Here is a 19,749-nt window from a genome sequence, read left to right on the forward strand (position 1 = left end):
TTTGACAAAGTTTCTTATTCTTATTTATATTCATAATTACTTATATTTATTCCGCAAGATATATTGTTATGCAAACTACGCCACGTAGACGTTATTTGTGTCAGAACCTTCAGTAAGGTTGGGCCACCCTGTATGTGGTATAATTTCAATTTTAAATGCAAACAAGTGGGTTATTTACGAATACACACAAAGTGGTTTATTTTGCTTGAATTTGTATCTCAGTGTTTGCTTTTCCTTCTAGAAATGTTTGTAGATGCGTAATTTTCGTCCAACATGTTAAAAGTAAGACACATCTCGTCAAATTTGCGTATTTTATAGAAGGTGTTATCTAGTCGTTGCGATTGGGAGCTTTATCGTTCGGTGAAATTTAATTAATTAACGCACGTGTCTTTTCGCTAATAAGGAGAATGCAGGTGTTGTGAAGATTTGTATGTGGAGAAGTCATGGCTGGCGTTTATCTAATCTAATTGTGTTTCGCAGTTGATTATTGAAAAATCATGAGTAAGGAGACTGCTTTACAGTGGGAGGGGCTTTTTCTTTCGCGACGATTTGAGAGCGTGGGCTTTTTTTACGTTAAATTTTCGGGCAGTCAGCTGTGTACGTGAAAACATAATTCGGCACTACTGTAATAACGTGTAGAAATTATACGGGACGCATTGCGGCTTGCAGCCACATTTAATAACATACAGTCAGGATTTCAAGTAGCAGGCATCTGGCCTTTTAACAGAAACATGTTTACAGATGCCGGTTTCAATCCTGCATTTTCGTATACCATTAGAAAATTAAAATCGATTAATCGATAATTAACAGACCTAAAATTTAATGAGATTGATTCTCTCTCTCTTTTCCCTGGCAAGAGAGCTTTCAGCAGCTGTAACAACGATGTAAATGTTCCTACAGGAACGGTTGCAAAAATAGACAACTTCACGTGCGTTATTAGCGGGAAGACAAACAATTAAACAAAATGAAAACACACGAAGCTCACTTCTCGTCTCCTTGAGCAAATAAGTAAATTCAGAAACTACTTAGTATCGAAGCGCCCAACGCTACTAGATACCGGTTGTTCAGCAAAGATGGTCGACTCCACAAATGTACGGTGTGGTCATAACTTCGGGTATAAACTTCAGAGCGGAAAACAACATTCAACGTGTTGGACCATGTCGTAGATGAAGTTTCGAATCCCTGCTTGTGTGAAACCATTAACATCGCTAACGGGTTTCTTGCATTGTTTTATTTTTTTAGGACTTTCTAGAGGTTTGTCCAATTTAGAAATTTATGAAATAGAAGTCGCTGTTCCCAGGCTAATATTTAATGCATCCGCAACTCTATGTCGAATGAAACTTGTTACGTGTACGAATTCTTGTATTAATACAGTACCATTCGCCTTTCCGCTGCGACTGGTAAAAGTGGGCCACCGACTGTGTAGCTCACTGATAGAGCGTTGAGCTACATAGCCGGGAGGTCGAGTGTTCGAACCTGGGCTGAGGTAAGAATTTTTCATCTGTGGCAGAGATAGGAATTTCTTTAGATTAGTTGCGAGCAATCTGCCGGCTATTCCGAGTTAGGTTTTTCTGCAATTTTCCTAAATAGTAAATACCGAAGTAGTATAGAATAACTTAATATAATATAATAAATAACGACTACGATTGGAGATAAGTTGCTTACTTTTTCTTAGTGAACCCGATGGCAGTTTTGGGTTATACAACGTTTGGCGCAGAACACCGCAGTGAGACTTGGAAGTTATGAAACTAACGGACAGATGTGTCTGAGGGATGAAACATGTTGACGTTTTATCTTTAGGAAAAATTCAATATACTTCGGTTCCTCATAGCGAAGCAGATCTTCCTTACCTACTGTTCACCATAGCGTAGGGTCCTATTTCACGTAGAGCTGTCACTGTTTAAATAGCGTGGTTTCTACCGCTAGATGAACAGAATCCCTCGCGGAAGCTTCTGCAACCCCGACAATCAACGGCGGAAGCCACAACTGCAAACAGGCAGCGATAATGTGCGCTAGTGCAAATCGCCACTGTAATTTGTTACTGATGTTTTAAAAAACAGCAAATTTTCAATATTGACGAGGACAATAAGTATTTGTATACTCATATAATAGTGCAAATATTAATAACTAACCAATATTTGTTCATGCAGGTACATAAACTCGTCCCTCTTCCCCTTACGTTTCCATTATCTCATATTGACGCTGTCGACTATCAGAGATAAACTTCACATAAAACAATCTCACGACCACTTAATTGACTCAAACATGCATGCAAAGTTGTTCAGGTGTAGTGTGCTGCTGGTCCACTTCCTAACAGGAAGTTGTACGAAACTGAAAATAGGCGGTGCATCATGGATTGTAGAAAATCAGGAGAAAAGTAAGCAGTTGGGTGACTTAAACGACAATAGTATATTCAACTTTATTTAGGTCTCAATCTTTCTGCAATTGTACCCGGTGGCATATACTCAGACTTGATGCGAGAAAACATGATTGAGGATGTGTTTTACGGTTTTAACGATATTGAAACTAGATGGGTTTCAAAAATGGATTGGAATTATTCGACCAAGTTTTCCGGTACGATTTAATTTTGGTTGCTGTATTATAATGGAACGTTCTTTTCAGTGCCGGAAGATATGATGTCGTATAAGACTATCAAGCTGGTGCTTGAAGGGGTAGACACGTTTTCAACAATATATTTGAACGATTACAAGTTGGGATCCACCAATAACATGTTTGTCAAGTACACTTATAATATCAAACCTTATCTGAAGGTAATGTATCCATTTAGATAATAATGATAGATGTACTCGCACACTTTATTCAAAATTTTGTGAAGAACTTTAGGCTTTTGGAATTCTCTCACTCTTTTACATCCAAGATCATGGTTGTATTCATCGCTCCAACCACCATGTAGTCCATTCAATTTTGCCTTGCTTCAAATCTTCACAAGACAAGAACTGAACTCTGTAGCATCTTGGTCTTCACATTCGGGAAAATGTCATCACTGGTACCTCCACTCTTCCTTTTAACTTGTATCTTTGCTAGCCAATCTCTTTTCTCCAACTAGTTCTTCCTCCGCTTTTTTTCTTTGTCTTTCTAATTTACGCTTTACTTTAAGCTATTGTTTTTAACTTTTTATTTCAGCTCGTGATATTGTAACCACCTATCCGCAGTTATAAAGCTTGGAGTGTTTTCCTTTTTTCGTGTTATCGAATATACTTACCAAGGTTGGCATGTATGCTAGTCCTACTCATTAACACTAATTTCGTTTTTGTATTTCTCGAAGAATAACATTTGAGAGGTCATAACGCTATTGACATTAACTAAATACAACCCTGTGACTTTGAATCCAGACAGTACTGTTTTGGCCGTAGCAGAATCGTTTATCAGTCCTGACAAAACTGTTGGAACGTCAGCTTTAGTGATTTCTTCTCCATCGTGATCGATTCTCCAGTTGCTTACAGATTTTTGGCACATTTTCTTGAATGGGCCAAACACAGCCACAGCAAATGGTTGCAGTATATGAGTAGTTCGGAGATTTATAGTCAAATGGGAACCACGTCATCCAACTACTCTCAGTCTTTCCTATACTCCACTCCCCAGTTAGGTGGAACATCTGCATACAGTGATTGGCATTAACCGAAACCAGCGTAGTAATATGTTCTTGTCAGAAATATCAGATCCATTGTACACATTTCGTCCTCGGGGTTCAATAATAAGCCATCCAAAGGAAACAGGTGCTCCTTGTTGAAGATCCTCTTAGGGTCATTAAAAATGTCCATGTCCTGCGGCTTTGTTTGCATATTGTAGCGATCTTTCTAGAACATTCTTGAGGCACCATCAAGTCGGTCTAGGACATTAGGGCGCGAGACATAAGGGCGCAAGGACAAATGGGCGCGAGACAAATGGGCGCGGGACATAAGGGCGCGAGGACATATGGACGCGGGACAGAATATTCTCTAACAAAATAAATTGTCGTTAGTTTGTGTTGATATTTTTTTATCAACAGTCATTATACGGGGCTTTCGAGATACCAAAAACATAATACGCAATGTCAAAAGTTGGGTCACACTTTTTATATCACTTTTAATTCTATTTCTATGTTTTTAGGGTCTACATAGTTCTTTAAACGGGAATGTTATGCTTTCTCCCAATCGCTCGCTCGCTCGATTTTTATGTCCAACCAGAATAGAACCACCGAACCCATTGCGATGTAATTGTGCAGATGGATTCTTTATCAAATTTATGGAAAGGAATTGCACGAATTTCAAAATAGGCATAGCCGACACCATACAATAGGCGACGCCAAAATTTGGGTTTGATAAATTCACAATGCCTTTTTGACTGCTCGGCCATTTCTGAAAATATTTAAAAGGGAACGGTTGAACCGATTAAGCTGAAATCTATCTATTCGGTGGTGGAGCCAAAATTTCAAACGCAATGAACTTGTGATTCTCGACGATGCTACAAAAGTCAGCAAATTAGTTTAGTAATTTTTAATTAGAGAAAATGAAGATGTAACACTTCACTTTTCCATTTACCAAAGGTAAGGAAATGTAATGTGATCGCGATGAAAAATAAATTTGAGATACAACCGGATTTATCCATTTCGCAGTTTGTCAATATTAGAATTCATTTCGACTATTTTTGGCAAAAAACGAAAGTTTGAAACTGTTGGTTTCAACAAGATAGTGCACCCAGGGATTAAAAAAATGTAACCCAACTTTTGGCATTACGCATTATATGTTTTTGGTATCTTGAACGCCCTGTGTAATGACTGTGGATATAACGCGATATCCCGCGCCCATATGTCCTCGCGCCCTTATGTCCCGTGCCCTTTTGTCCTCACGTCCTTATGCCCACGTGCCCTTATGTTTCGCGCCCTAACGGCCGCGCTCTAATGTCCGGCTCCGCCATCAAGTCGATAAGGGATTAGTCACCGGTAATTAGGAATGAAAGCGGTTGTCACTAATTGTTTCTGGAAAATATGCCTTGTAGATTTTTCGAGGTTTACTGTTTGCAAAGTAAGAATATTGAATTGTGTTTAGTGTTAGTCTCAACATCAATGCCCAAGTGATAAATAGTGAACTTTGCGCTCGTGTTATAAATTTGAGTACAAGTGATAAATAATAATTAACTGTTACAAATCAATCTATTTAAGAGCAGTTATAAATTCATCATTAATTTTACATAAATAAAACCCACAATTAAGTTTACGTTAATTCTATGTGCTTCTGTGGAAGAAGAGAATGCCTACTTTAAAATTAACAATGCCAATTTCTTCCTGGCTTGGTATTCGTGCAATGAGTTTTTCACGAGGCGTTAACTAGTTTCTTCACCGGATGAAGGTGTTCTTCTTTCTCTACAAGAAATTTTGCCAGTTTACCTAACATAGAATTAGGCCCACATGGACGTTGCGATTCTTCAGGACACTTTCCTGTTTATTCCTGAGTTTTGTACGGGGTATTCGCCACTCCATTTATTTTTGAAATTTTGGGTATTTTGGAAATGACGTTTTTGGAGCTTTCGAAATTTTGGAAATTCAAAAGTTTGCGACTTTCGAAATTTTAGGGTTTTGAGATGACAATTTTAGATTTTTCAATTTTTGGCATTTTTCAAATTTGAAATTGACATTTTAAACTTTTGTTTTTAAATTTAGGTAATTGTAGATTTTTGGATTTTTCAAATTTTGTATTCGGAGATTTTAGGAATTTCAAATTTTGGGACTTCAAGAAAGTTTTTAGAGGTTTCCATTAGAAAATGAAAAAAATTTTAGGGATGAAACAAGGAAGCTTCAAAGAAACGTTAACAACATTCCTAAAAATTCGCGTAAACTTTTTTAAACATCCCTGATACTTTTCACTCCCGCCGTAAGTTTTTTGAAACCTTCTTGAAACTTTCTTTTGAAATTTTGAGTATTTTAGAAATTACGTTTTTGGAACTTTTAAATTTTGGGAATTCAAGTTTGCACTTGAATATTTGTTTACATGGTTCTTGAAAACCTAGATTGGACATTGCTCTTTTTTGCAATATAAAAATTCTTTTGGAGTAAATCAAATTACCCCGGCAGATTACTCCGTTGCTCCTTTGAGACTTCATTCAACAAAACTTTTTATTATTTTTCAGAAACTTTCTTTGGTTCTATATTTCTTCCATGAAACTCTCTTGAAACTTCTCTGAGAAGTACCTGCATTTTCCTTCATAGTTCGATGAATATTTTTGGTGTTTTGAAACGAAATGAAAGCATTTTTGAATGCGAAGAACATTAGGACATTAAAGTGTCAAAAAACCCGACGCATATAAATAGGTCTCTTTTAAATTTTAGGATTGTTATGTATGCGTGAAATTAAAAAATTTCGCGTTTAAGATTTTTGAAATTTTGCTTTGTTTACTGGCATTGAGAAAGTGTTTTATTTTATTTTTTTTATCTCTTCAAATAACATTAGAAAAAATATCGGGAAATTTCGGTTTTTCTGGCATATCTTTGGAAGTAATCGGAATTTTCCGGTTTTCTTTAAAGCATGATAATAACTCTCTCATTGCACAGCTTTTCTTTGATCATCTACGGCTTCGGAGATCCCCATTATAGACATCCTTATCTTGGACACAGTGTGTACAGGGTGTTCATTTGAAAACTTCCCAGTACGGATTTATCGAAAATCACTGATTAAAGGAAAAAACGCCGACACGTCAAAAGATTCATCAAGAGGGACATCTCTTTAACAAAAAAAACTACTTCGCCTTCTTTCACCATCTGCCCCCCAGGGTCATTCCCTTAAAAAGATTTTAAATGACAAGTGGTATCGAGTAATAGCTTGTTTGAAAGGTATTTCGAAGTCCTTTATTTTGACGTTTGATTTTTTTTAAATCGGTCGATTCGTTTTCGAGAAAATTAGAAAAAACGTCAAAATAAAGGACTTCCAAAGACCTTTTGGTCATTTAAAATTTTTAAGAGAATGACCTCGGGGGGCAGAAAGTGAAAGGGGTGAAGTAGCTGTTGGTTAAAAAGTTGCCTCCCTTGACAAATCTGTTGACGTGTCACAGCGTTTTTTCCTTTAATCAGTGGTTTTCGATAAATCCGTGGTGGGATGTTTTCGAATGAACATCCAGTATTATATTACATATTAGCATTGAAAGAGCCCATTGCTTCATAGGATAACCTTCTTCATTTGATCCTGTCAGTCGTTTCCTCTTTCCATCGACTTATCCCTAGTTTCTCGAGGTTATTTTCAAAAATGTTACAACACAAAACGTTAAAATCCCTGAAAAATTTAGTTATACCTAATACGATTCGTGCCGATTACTCATTCCATGAGTACCTTGAATAATAATGAATTACTTTATTAACGATTTACTTCCAGGACCACGTCAATCATCTGCAAGTACGTTTCAAATCGGCTGTCAACAAGGCGAAAGTATTATTCGAAGAGCAAAGCAAAAACTATTCAGTGGTACCCCTTTGCACACCAGATGAATATAACGGCGAATGCCATGTCAACCATATCAGAAAAACGCAAGCTTCATTTTCATGGGATTGGGGTCCCGCAATTCCGTCAATGGGAATATAGTGAGAAAAATTGCTTTCGTTCGACAATTTATTAAGTGATAACTTGCAGTAAAGACATTTACCTGGAAGGATATAACTCGGCCATTATCAGGGATGTGACCGTTAAAGTTCAAAACAATTCTGCCAACTTTTGGGATATCGAGGTCCGAGTTTACTTGCAACCTAGCCAAATTAAGATAAAAGGTGATATGTCCGTCGTTGTGCATACTGACAATGGTGAATTTCTAATGAAATCGGAAAACTTCATCTTGGGAAAGAACGAGCATGGAGACTACCTCGTTACACTCAACGGGCAAATAGAGAAGGTAGAAACAGATGTTTAGTAACAGGTTTGAAATATTTTTTAGTCTCGCGTGAAACTGTGGTGGCCTAATGGTTACGGTAACCAACCTCTGTATTCGTTAGTGGCACGTTACAACAATGTCCACAACACAGAGCACAGTGAAAAGTCGATTAAAATTGGATTCCGTACAATTGATTTGTGTGAGGATGAAGTTGAAAATGGAAATTTATTTTATTTCAAAGTTAACAATGTACCCATATATGCCAAAGGATCGAACAATATTCCCATAAGTATTTTACCAGAGCTGGCTCAAAACGAGGATAATATTAAGTTCTTGTTGGAATCCGCGAAGGATGTCCACATGAATATGATTCGAGTTTGGGGAGGGGGAAATTACGAAGCCGATGTATTTTACGAACTTGCGGATGAATATGGTATTTTATTGTGGCAGGATTTTTTGTTTGCGTGCAACATGTATCCAGCTACTAAAGAGTTTTTGAGGTAAGTGAATCTGTCTTATTGACCATAGTGAATATGGTGAACACACCATGCACATTACGGACAAAATTTAGTAAATTTGAAGCATGAGGGCTGGAATAGGAGAATTTCATTAGATTTGAAACATGAAATCTTAATCTTTAAGAAATAAGTGCGAAACTTGAGTCAAAGGCTAGGCCAAAGGCATTGAAGCTAGACTAACTCGGATCCTTAAAACTTAAAACCTTCCGCCTAGAACTAAAAGTCTAAAATTGAGAAGTGTAAGATACAAAGGTATAAAGTCTGAGCATTAGATTTGAAGCGTGAAGACTTAATCTTTAACTACAACTTCGGAAACCTGAGATCTAAGGATCCTGCGTAGTGAAAAATTTCCCTAGGGCAAGGCCAGCGTTCTTTGGTATGTGCAGTTCCTTTTTTTAGGAGAAATGGAAAAACTACCGTTGAAAAATTGATATACAGGTCGTCACAAATTAAGTCGTTTAAACCCTTGCATTCAACAATATCAACATCCAGCCAGGTTAAGGCTATTAATGGACAAATTCGTGTATTGCGATTTTATTTACACGGTGATTTGTATGCTTTCAATACTGCTACCGTCTGTATTAATTCATTTATATTGAAACCGCCTTACCTTCCTTTGACTTTATTGTTCTTACGATCACAACAAAATTTAGTTTTACTGTCGTCTAAATTGACGGCGAAACAGCCGCACCTTGAATGATTAGCGGGCAAACTGAATAATTGCAATTCACGTACATGAGTTTTTCTCTCACTAACACCACTAGATCTTATTCCTTTTCTCAAACATGGCACGCGATTTTGTTACAACGCCCGATTTTTTCGTTACGATCGACACAATGATTTACAGAACGTTTAACTTCCTTCAGAATCGAGACTTCGCGTATTTAAATAAATTATTGCCGCCCTCTGTAGGCTTGAAAGGTAGTTGCGCTTACAACTGTTAACTATAAGTTCGCGATTAAAAATTCTCGCAGACGGCTATCCGCAAGGCCGACTGATGCTCGTCTCTCCCTTTACGCTGTAGCTGCCAAGCTAAAACGGAACCACCGCAACACTCGCGACCACGCCTCTTTTTCACCAATCCCGAGTATCTATGTACCTCATCTCGACTTTATGTGGATGGAACAACCGCCAAATTGAAGTTTCGCTGTTATAACCCACGCTTTATATCGCCACTCAGGGCTATGTCTCGTCTCAACGTTCCCATCGCCTTTTGAGAGTACCTTCCTCCGGCACTTCATTCTGCAGATATTTACAATGAAAGTATTGACATCACCAGTAGATGTTGCTTGTCCAGACCTCCCACCTGTACCCTCTTCTGACACTTCGTTTTGGAGATATTCGTTTCGACCTAACCAATATATATGCCTCGTCCTGGTGATTAATGTCTTTGTAAGTACCTACTCTCTTCCACGAGACCGCTTTCGTGAGTACCCTCTTCCGACACTCCACTCTTGAGCTATGAGGAATTATGTCTGATCACAATAATGGGCTGAAGAGGAGGACGGTGGTTGGTAGAAATTAATTCCTTTCATTGAGACTTTTCATGAAAGGCCCCCTCCTCAACCCCCCGATTTTGATAAGGGATCGAAGATCAGGGCTGTGGCCGGTAGGAAACACTTCCTTTTAGCTCAGAATATTAGGAAAGTGAAAACCAATCTGCGAAGTGAAGTGAAAAACGCCCTCCCCTCTCTTACCTGTTAATCTCGAAAAGGAGTCGCAGAAGAAAGTTATTATTTATAGAAACCAATTCCATGACACCTTTCACTGGAATATCACGAACGTGTTTCCCCCTCCCCATTTTTGAAAATTGTCAACACCTCGGAGAATAATTTATACCCCCACCCCCCACCCCACCCTTAAGACAACAAAATTTAATGGCCATCTGGCGCACCTTCACACCTGTTGCAATAATTGTAGGACTCTAGCACAATTCCCCTAAAATGAGTTCAAAACCGTATAAGTTGGCCCGGGCGGACGGACGGATAACACGCAAACAACCCACCACCCAAGTATTTAAACACCACCACCACAACGCTAAAGTGGGAGGATATTTACAATTCCTGGTAGCCTACTCTTCGAAGAACCAAAACCTTAAATGTCGCGAAAACCCAAGACCCCCTCCCAACACGGTTCGAAAATTGAAGAGTAGCTTTCGGATTCGCCCCCTGGTACTTCATTGTATAAGACGAAATTGGACAACACGTTTTAAAAAACTTCCCACGAAGTTTTCTACTTCACTTGACAATGATGGAATACCAAAACTATTAAGGTTGCTTAACTTCTTCTGCACACTTGAATACTGGCGAATTACGTTTTTACATACACAGGCTGACTACCCGAAATTTAGCGTAAAGAAAAGTTCACGCTCCCAAAACGCCGCGAAGGAAAAAGCTCCGCTTTCTCCTTGTCTTCAGTATTTAACGAAATACCACATTCATCATAACACAATCTCCTTCCTGGTAAATTTTCAAAGCAACCGCCAAACACATTTAGATTAGGTAAACACCAGTCACGGCGGAACGCGCCTAGCGTCCTCACTTCTTTCCTTATCAGCGAAAAACACGTGCATTAATTAAATTGCAAACGATAAAACTGCTTATCGCCACGACCAGATAAAACACGCCAATTTGACCAGATACAAGATAGGTGCGAATTTCATGTTGATGAATTCACGGTTACGACGGTTCAACCTTCAACTGGAAGAAGCCTAAAGGAATACCCAAAAGATAACGCCAATGGAAATGGCCGTCTATTCATCACGTGGTGAATTGCGTAAAAATTTCCAATTATAGCCTCATAAAAGAGATCAGTGTAATTCGAATTCAACCATGCAGCATAGATGCTACACCAAAATCGCCAAAAATAACCAAGTTTCTAACTAACAACTTAAGACCTTCTGCAGGGGCACCTCTAAAAAGCATTATGCGGGTCTCTCTGTAATTGGGCGTAAGCCTGTTGAGGGCCTAGAACAAGAGGGACAATAAATAAATAAATAAAATAAATAAACTAAAACGGTTGCAATTCACCTCATGAAAAAAACACGCCCACGTAACTGCTTTACCTTACCGTCTCGGATGAGAAAATAAATGGAAAGAATGCGCCGAAGAGGCTGCGTGGATACAATGCACCAGCAAGTGAAGCTCTCTATAAAACGCTTACAGGGGTTCTCCGACAAGTAAAAGTACCGTGAAACAATAATAATGAGTTCTACGTAATAGAGGAAATAAATCGTTACAGAATACCTTCTCCTAACTCCTCTTCTTCCATATCCCACCTCTACCGCCGCTGTAGTCAAAGTCGCCCGAAAAATAAAATTCCGCGCCTTATGTTTAATGCAAAAACGTACACAAACTATCTGATAGGGAAAGCTTGAAAACCAGTGATTCCAAAAATTATCACCTCCCTTTCATTTATAAACTTACGAAATTTTGTAGTAATGTTCGAGCCGAAGTCCGTGATCAAGTTAGAAGACTTCAACATCACGCAAGTATAATTGTTTGGGCCGGAAACAATGAAAATAGAGCTGCACTTGTACAAAATTGGTAACTGAGAAACGTTCAATGTTTATTAGCTACTATTATTAGAATATGTGCAGGTATGGGACCGCTGATAACTACGAACTATTTAAGTATGATTACCTGAAGCTATACGCGGAAACAATTAAGAATGAGCTTCTACATAGCGACGATACGCGACCATATTTAACATCAAGTCCCTCCAATGGAAGGAAAGCAATTGAAGAAGACTTCGAATCGTTGAATCCTCAAAGCAATAATTATGGAGACAGTAATTGATCGTACCGACGCGACGACGTCTTCATTAAGTTTCTATTTTTAGTACATTTTTATAACTACAATAACGATGGGTGGAACACTGAAGCTTATCCAATTCCACGGTTTTCATCTGAATATGGATACCAGTCGCTACCATCCGTCGACACTTTATTAACTGCCACCAATAATCCTAGCGATCTGTTAACAACCTCCGAGTTTTTACAAAAGAGACAGCATTTGCCAGAAGGATTTAGTAAAATGGACACCTTAATTGGATATCAACTTACTTTACCTGACAAAGATTGCCAGGACTGTTATAAGGAGTATATCTATAAAAGTCAAGTGAGTACTAGAGGTTTGAATGAAACTGGAACGGTGCTCTCAATATTTTACTGTAGGTTGTACAAGCGATGTCGGTTAAAGTTGAAACTGAATTCAACAGACAGTGGAGAAGTATCTTTACGAAGGGTGGCCTGTATATGAACAATTTTGAGTTTGTCAATTAATTTCTAATCATTATGTTGCAAAAATCCAGACTAATCATCCCTTGCAGATTTCAAGGGAAAATGGAAAATGATGCAATACTTCTCCAAACACTTTTTCGCTCCAATTATAATCACTGGAGATCGCACTAATCATGGACTAAATATTTACGTAGTGTCGGATTTAATGCAAACAGTATCTGACGTAAACATCGAAGTGGTGGTATACAAATGGAATTCGTTTCATCCCGTTCACACATTTCGCCTCCAGCAGAATGTCGTAAGTGCTGCGATGAAATCAATAAAAGCGCATATCTATTCGTGTTTTGTTTCAGGAGGCTGGCAGCTCTAGACTCGTCCTGAATTTAGACATCAAAAATGTTTTGGAGGGTATATCAGGTTGCGGCGATAACGTATTAGAAAATTGTTTCCTCTATTTACAAGAGGACGGAGATTTGGCACCTGATAACTTTGTGTTTCCTGTTCCTTTAAAGGAAGCTGCAATAATGAAGGCAAATGCTAGAGTAATTATGCCATTTTTGCTCTATTTACAGTATGAATGGTGATTTATTTTCAGATACGATCCATAGAAGAGATACGCGATCCTAATATCTACTTTACAGTTGAAATTGAAGTTCACAATATTGCCTTGTTTGTGTGGTTGGAGACCGGAAATATTACCGGCCGTTTCTCAGATAATGGATTTCTACAAGTGACAAAAACAAAAACTGTGAATTTTACACCCAAGGAACTAATATCGCTATCGGAACTGCGTAGATCTCTCACGATTACTGATTTAAGTGCGTTTGATCGTATATAATAATTTGGACGTTGTGTGGAATTACTCAATCGTTTATGTGATAGAGAAATTTGAATAAATTTTTCAACGGGAATACATTTTCAGCGTAATCTTTATGATATTAATTTTAAAAAATGTTGATTTCTACAAATTGTTCACATCAAGTGATACTATCCAGCTAGCTTTCTGAAAAAAAAAATAACCACTGTCCAAAAGTATTGTAGCGGGCTATTTACACTTCAAATGGTCTGAAGACCTCACTTGCATAAAATAAAATAGAATCTCTACGGGACTGGCAGAAATCCTAAAATAATAATCAAATTTGTTAATTTACCCACGGCTAGCTCAGTAATAAAAATGTTTTTTTTATTACCACTAATTTATACAATGCAAAAAAAAAATCAAAACAACTCTCTCTCTCTCTCCGGAAAAAAACTTCTCTTATAAAATATGAAAATACACCTTGGTAACATTAACTTCGTGGTGAATGCCAAGCCAAAATGTCCATACGTATTTCAAATTCCAACAAACCAGCTCCAAATAACCGAAAATAATATGCGATATGGTTATTATGCACTGGAATAAAACGTCAATGTCCCGCTGTGTTGATATTAAAATTTTGCCCAGTAATTTAACCTTCACGGTGTGAGTAAATGTACCAATTAATAGTTTCCTGCCGAAAAAAGTTGTGTACAGAATATCATTTATCACACAAAGTGCTACACAAAGGTTTTACACGGCTTTCAACTAGTCGCTACCATTAGCGATGCGAACGAAGAAAAAATAATTTATCTATATATTTATTAGTTTTTTTTTAATTCAGTACATTTAATTTCGTTTCTACATGAAGAGCACGTGTCTCCAATTCGAAAATGTTCTCTAGCATAATTTTTTTTCACTCCCAATTGAATAGTCTTGTTATAAATGAAGCTAACTTCCGAATTTTAATGTAAAACTGAGTCTGCAGGTAACTCTCACTCTGTCACCAATTTATTCACACAAAGTGATGTTGATGAAGTACTCCATATTTATTTCTGAGTTGGATGTAGAAAAAATTAAAATTGAAATAGAAAATTGAGACTCAAAATTTTTATTTCTAAAGGAAACAGAAAATAGAAATAAAAATGTTGAGTCTCAATTTTCAATTTCAATTTAAATTTGTTCTTAATGTAAATGACTTCAACAGCACACCCGACCGACACATTGATGATGGGAGGACTTCACGAGTGTCAGAACAAGACTAATCAAGTTAAATATGGACGCTACCAGTTTCTCGTCGCTGCAATAATCGTAAGCGGGAAGGTATGGCGTTTAATACTGACTCTACAGCCCCTGTCTTCGTTGACTAACAACCACAATAAGTTGACCGCCTTTATTACAGAAACAAAAGGAATCATACCACATTCAATAACTCAAAGTTCGTAAATAAAAAACGTGGTACAGTCTTTTTCAAAAATACCCCCCCCCATTGATAATCCGTGCATGCTTCTTGAACGAACATACATTCATAAATCAATCAGCAGTACCAAGAGATCATGTTAATCTGGAGGGAGAAGATCATGATATGATACTGCCATCACCTCGCTTAATACACTTTATGCCATGTTCTCTTAAAGATTGCGAAGGGACACCCCTTCTGGAGAATCTGGAAAAATTGTTAGGGGGGGGGGGGTAGTGAACGCAGAGTCCGCGAAAATGTACAGTGCCGGGAAATTGCTCGGAAATCTTGGAGGTTTTCGCGGTAATCCGGTTGGAACCAACGATTTCCATAATTAATTAATCCAACTCTATAGAATTTAAATACGTAGAAAGAAAATGATCGCTAAACTTAAATGTAAACCGCGACTTCCCTCTGCTATTAAACAATACGCACTCCTAGCGAAATTCAAGCTTTTACCCCTTGTTGGTAGTATTTTTGAACTTTATTTTGTGTGTTCAAAAACAAAAAATGTGTAGGGTAGAAAAACACAAAGAAACATGTCGTGGCAAAATATTAAAATTAATTAATGTATTCCAAGCTCAGTACAATTATTCAACAATCTTGACGTCCCTAGAGGAATTAGACCATGTAAAGAAAAAGTAATAAACAAATACATACCAGACCTATAAAGGAATTGAAATGCCGGAAGAATTATAACTAAACACTTTAATGTCCATGCCCAAACTGCAGCAACCAGAGAAAAGGCAGAAAATTAATTATTATAAGGAGTTTAATTCTACAGACGCGTGATGCATGCCTTTTAAATACCCTCCATAAGCGAGGAAAGGGTAGTTACTGCTGTTACACAGTAAAATTCGAAGCAAATTTATTTACTTAGGGAATTACAATGTAATCTTGCTGTATGAGCTTATGGAGTAATTAATTACGAGTATGGTCAGCATAATAAGAAAAGTACAATCCGTGGCTGTAATTAATTGTAAATGACCCCCGCTACCCTACAATTACATTAATTTACCAAATGTTCGATATAAAATACACTAAAGATCAAAAGAAAAAGGCACATAAAATGTAGGTATATCAACGCATTAATTATTCTTCCCCCCTCTTTATGTAAAACAAGCTCCACAACAACGGGAATTCTCTTTCTTTTGCATCAAGCGATAGAGAAAATTCGAATACCGCAGGAGAAATATTTAAATCCTAGGCCTACCAGTTCCTCAAAGAAGTAAACCAAAAATTCGCATCTTTTTTAAGAAAATAAGCACTGCCAATATCGAATTTAGCTCCGAAAGTCGGTTCCATTGCAATATAAAATAAATTAAACAAATATAGCAAACGAGTTCCTGGGTATGGCTAAAACATGTGCCAACCAAATTTTGAAACTGGCGTTAAATTTGCTTTTATTCCAAGTGGCTATGTATCAAATTTCATTTAAATCCCTTCATAAATAAGAAAGTTTGCAATTCGGTCTGTAAATGGTCGAGATGCGCAAAGGGCACTGTGAATGCTGATCGATTAAGCTCAACTTTTGGAATTGCGTTTTATATGGATAAAGCTATGCGCGTATTGAATTTCATGCAATTCGGTTCATAACTAACGGAGATGTCAAAAGGGCCTTCCTTATTTTTTGGGCTACATTGCCAATTCACGAACTCCGATCTACAAATTTGATAAAGAATCCACCTGCAAAATTTCATCGTAATCGGTCCTTTCGTTTATGAGTTATCGTGCTAACGGACGGACGGACAGGCGGACAGACACCGCAAAATTATAAACTCGCTAGGAGCTCGTTAATAAAGAATTTCTCATTACGCGTTGGAGAAGAAAAATGACAATAAACCCGCGTAAAGCTATAAGAAGTAGCGCAAGCATGGGTTTTGTGCCCCCTGCCTCGGGGGATTAGTTAATTCTTTTATCGTTTAAATAATAAATAAATTATAAATAAAAATGTCCACCCTAAACATGACGCGAGGAACAGTTATGAACACTTCAAACACAAAATACTATATGCCAACTTTTTTAAATCAGATAGTATATTTGCATTAGTTCCAAAACCGGTTTCTGCGCCCATAATCTTTTAGTTTTGAAACGATCTCTAAATCTTCTGACAATTCTAAATTTAATTTAGACGTCAAAAGTAGCAAGCTTGGGTTCTGCCTCCGCGGTCCTTTCCATAAAAACGGCATTGTCATATGTTCTGACGTCATATTAGGCGTTTTCGAAAATTGAACCGGTTTAACCGGGTTGATAAAAATTATCATGGAAACGATTGTGGCAATAATGGTTACCATAGCAATATCTACCAACCCGGTTAAACCAGTTGAATTTTCGTAAACTCCTAATGTTATATCGTGCTTCGCGTCCAGTTTGAAATAAGAATGACAGATGTCATTAGAATGCACAATCACATGTTTCACTTTATCTATCCTAGCGGTTAAAGTGATCAGTCAGATCAGTCCGGCCGACCACCAGGACTGATCATTTGTCTCTCTAGATAGTAGAAACGGCGTATCCACATCCAATCAATAATCTTTTTTGTAATCACACGAAACTTTCTTGTTCAATGCAAGCGAAAGTAATGAAAACAACCATGGACGACAGGCATTTGCGATTTTATCGACACTTTACTCCCAAGACGATTCACAAAGTAGGTTAAAAGCGCTGTATTTTCTCGCCAAACGATAGTGCGCTATTTCGTACATTTACAATTGATCACTACATGTGACCCGATTGTATTTCATAAAAGATCATTTTGGAATCGCTCCTATTTAAACGCAAATCAATCGGCAAAGCTGAAATATTCAGCGACAGAAGACTGCGCATAAAAGGTTAAAAAAATTGAAATTTAGAGAAGTAATGTAGCGATCAGTCGTGCGCGATTGGTGTCAAACACACCACTTACTGTTGCATACACAAACATTACATTAGGAAAATGTACATCGTTCGAGGCTTGAATAACAAATATGCTCTGTGAGCACGTGACTTCAATCTATAAACCTACCCACTTAGACTTATTCGCTTTTAAAAAATATGGATTCAAATTATGTCGCCGCTTTTGTGAAAATGCGTTTTATGCAAAATATGGTTCTGATTTCGCCAAAAAGAGATCAATAATTTTGTCCGTGACCTAAATCGTGTGAGATTCACATTTAACGCAAAGAAATAAGAAGAACAATACCTTTCCGCCTTGTGATTAAGGTTAACAGTAGCTTGTGACATCTGTTCCCAACTGTAGACAATCATTTATTTTGCGCTGCACTGCTCTGCTTTGTTGTGTTCTATTCTAAACCGCCTTGCTTTGATTCTACGGTAGCTTGTCGTTGTCAAGGTTTAGTTCCTTTGGTTTCTTTTCGCCTCGGAAAAAATAAACCTTTAAAGCAGATCTCTCACCTCGGTGTGACCCTACGGGGTCATTGGATTTACCCATTTTCAATTGGCTTGTTACATGCGGTATACAGGGTGTTTGGTAAACATGCGGCAAAAATGAAAGAGGTTATTCCTTGGACTATTCTAATGATATTTTATCCTTTGATGATTTTTGAAAAAACGCATTCGAATGATGAGCCATGATAGAGGATTTCACAAACAACCGTTTAAGTAATAAGGGCAGAAATTACACATGTATCTTCGCAACGAAGCGTTTTTTCAAAAATCATCAAAGGATAAAATAACATTAGAATAGTCCAAGGAATAACCTCTTTCATTTTTGCCGCATGTTTACCAAACACCCTGTATATGTTAACTGTGCAAAGTTTAAACCGAATAGGTTGAAGCGTTTGCCAGGGGTAGCGAGGCGTGACCCCACGGAGTCATTAGATTTGACCCATGTTCAATAGACTTGTTACATGTGGCATATAGGTCAACTGGGGAAAGTTTGAACCAAATCGGTCCAAGCGTTTGACACTTATCGTGTTCACGGACAGACGGACACCATCGACTCCCCTATAAAGCTTGCCGCTTAATAAACAAAAAAAAAGCTTTTGGTTTCAACAGCTAGGATAGTGCACTCGCCCACAATGGCATAATCGTGCGAGAATACCTATCGGGGAATTTCTGGGAAAATGAAAAATATGTCCGATAGGTATTCTTGCACTATTAGGGCAACGTGCGTGGGTGCGCCATCCTGTTGAAACCAACAGTTTCACTGTTGTTTTTTGTGTACCGTACATCGTTGTATTCGTAATAAGAATGCTACTTAATACGGTGTGCACTTTTTTTACGGACCATATAAAAAAATAAAGTTGATGAGTGTAGTGATATAAGGCCGACTCTAACTCAAAAAGTCACTAGATGTGAAAAAAAGTCACTAGAAAAGTAACTAGGTTCGAAACTGCTCAAAGTCACTAGAGGTTTGAAACTGCTAACAGTCACTAGAAAAGCAACTAGGTTTGACACTCTGCTAGTGATATTGGGCCGATTATAACTCAAAAAGTCACTAGATGTGAAAAAAGTAACTAGGTTTGAAACTCTGCTCAAAGTCACTAAAAGGTCACTAGAGGTTTGAAACTCTGATAACAGTCACTAGGAAAGTAACTAGGTTTGAAACTCTGCGTCATTAGAGGTTTGAAACTCTATAGGGCCGATTCTAAATCACTCTAGATGAAAATCCCTATAAAAGTCACTAGAATTGAGTGGTTCTGAACTGCGCTAGTGAGGTTTGTGCCTGTACTAACGTCAAGGTCAAGGGGTCAAGGTTCGCGCTCGAGATAAAGTATCGGAGGTTTGTGTCCGAGTTAAAGTAATTCGGTTTGCGCCTGAGTCAAGGGTTCATGTCGATGGTAGTGTAGGGTCGATTCTAAATCACACTAGAGGAAAATCCCTGGAAAAGTCACTATAATTGAGTGGTTCTGAACTGCGGTAGTGAGGTTTGCGCCTGTACTAA

General features: G+C 37.8%; 1 pseudogene; it reads left to right on the forward strand.

Annotated features, from left to right (window-relative positions):
• The first annotated feature begins 1,623 nt into the window (after nt 1–1,623).
• On the forward strand, nt 1,624–13,549 carry LOC116179137 (annotated as a pseudogene).
• The last annotated feature ends 6,200 nt before the right edge of the window (nt 13,550–19,749 follow it).

The sequence above is a fragment of the Photinus pyralis genome, unplaced genomic scaffold (assembly GCF_008802855.1).
Source record: "Photinus pyralis isolate 1611_PpyrPB1 unplaced genomic scaffold, Ppyr1.3 Ppyr1.4_LG1, whole genome shotgun sequence".
Lineage (NCBI taxonomy): Eukaryota > Metazoa > Arthropoda > Insecta > Coleoptera > Lampyridae > Photinus > Photinus pyralis.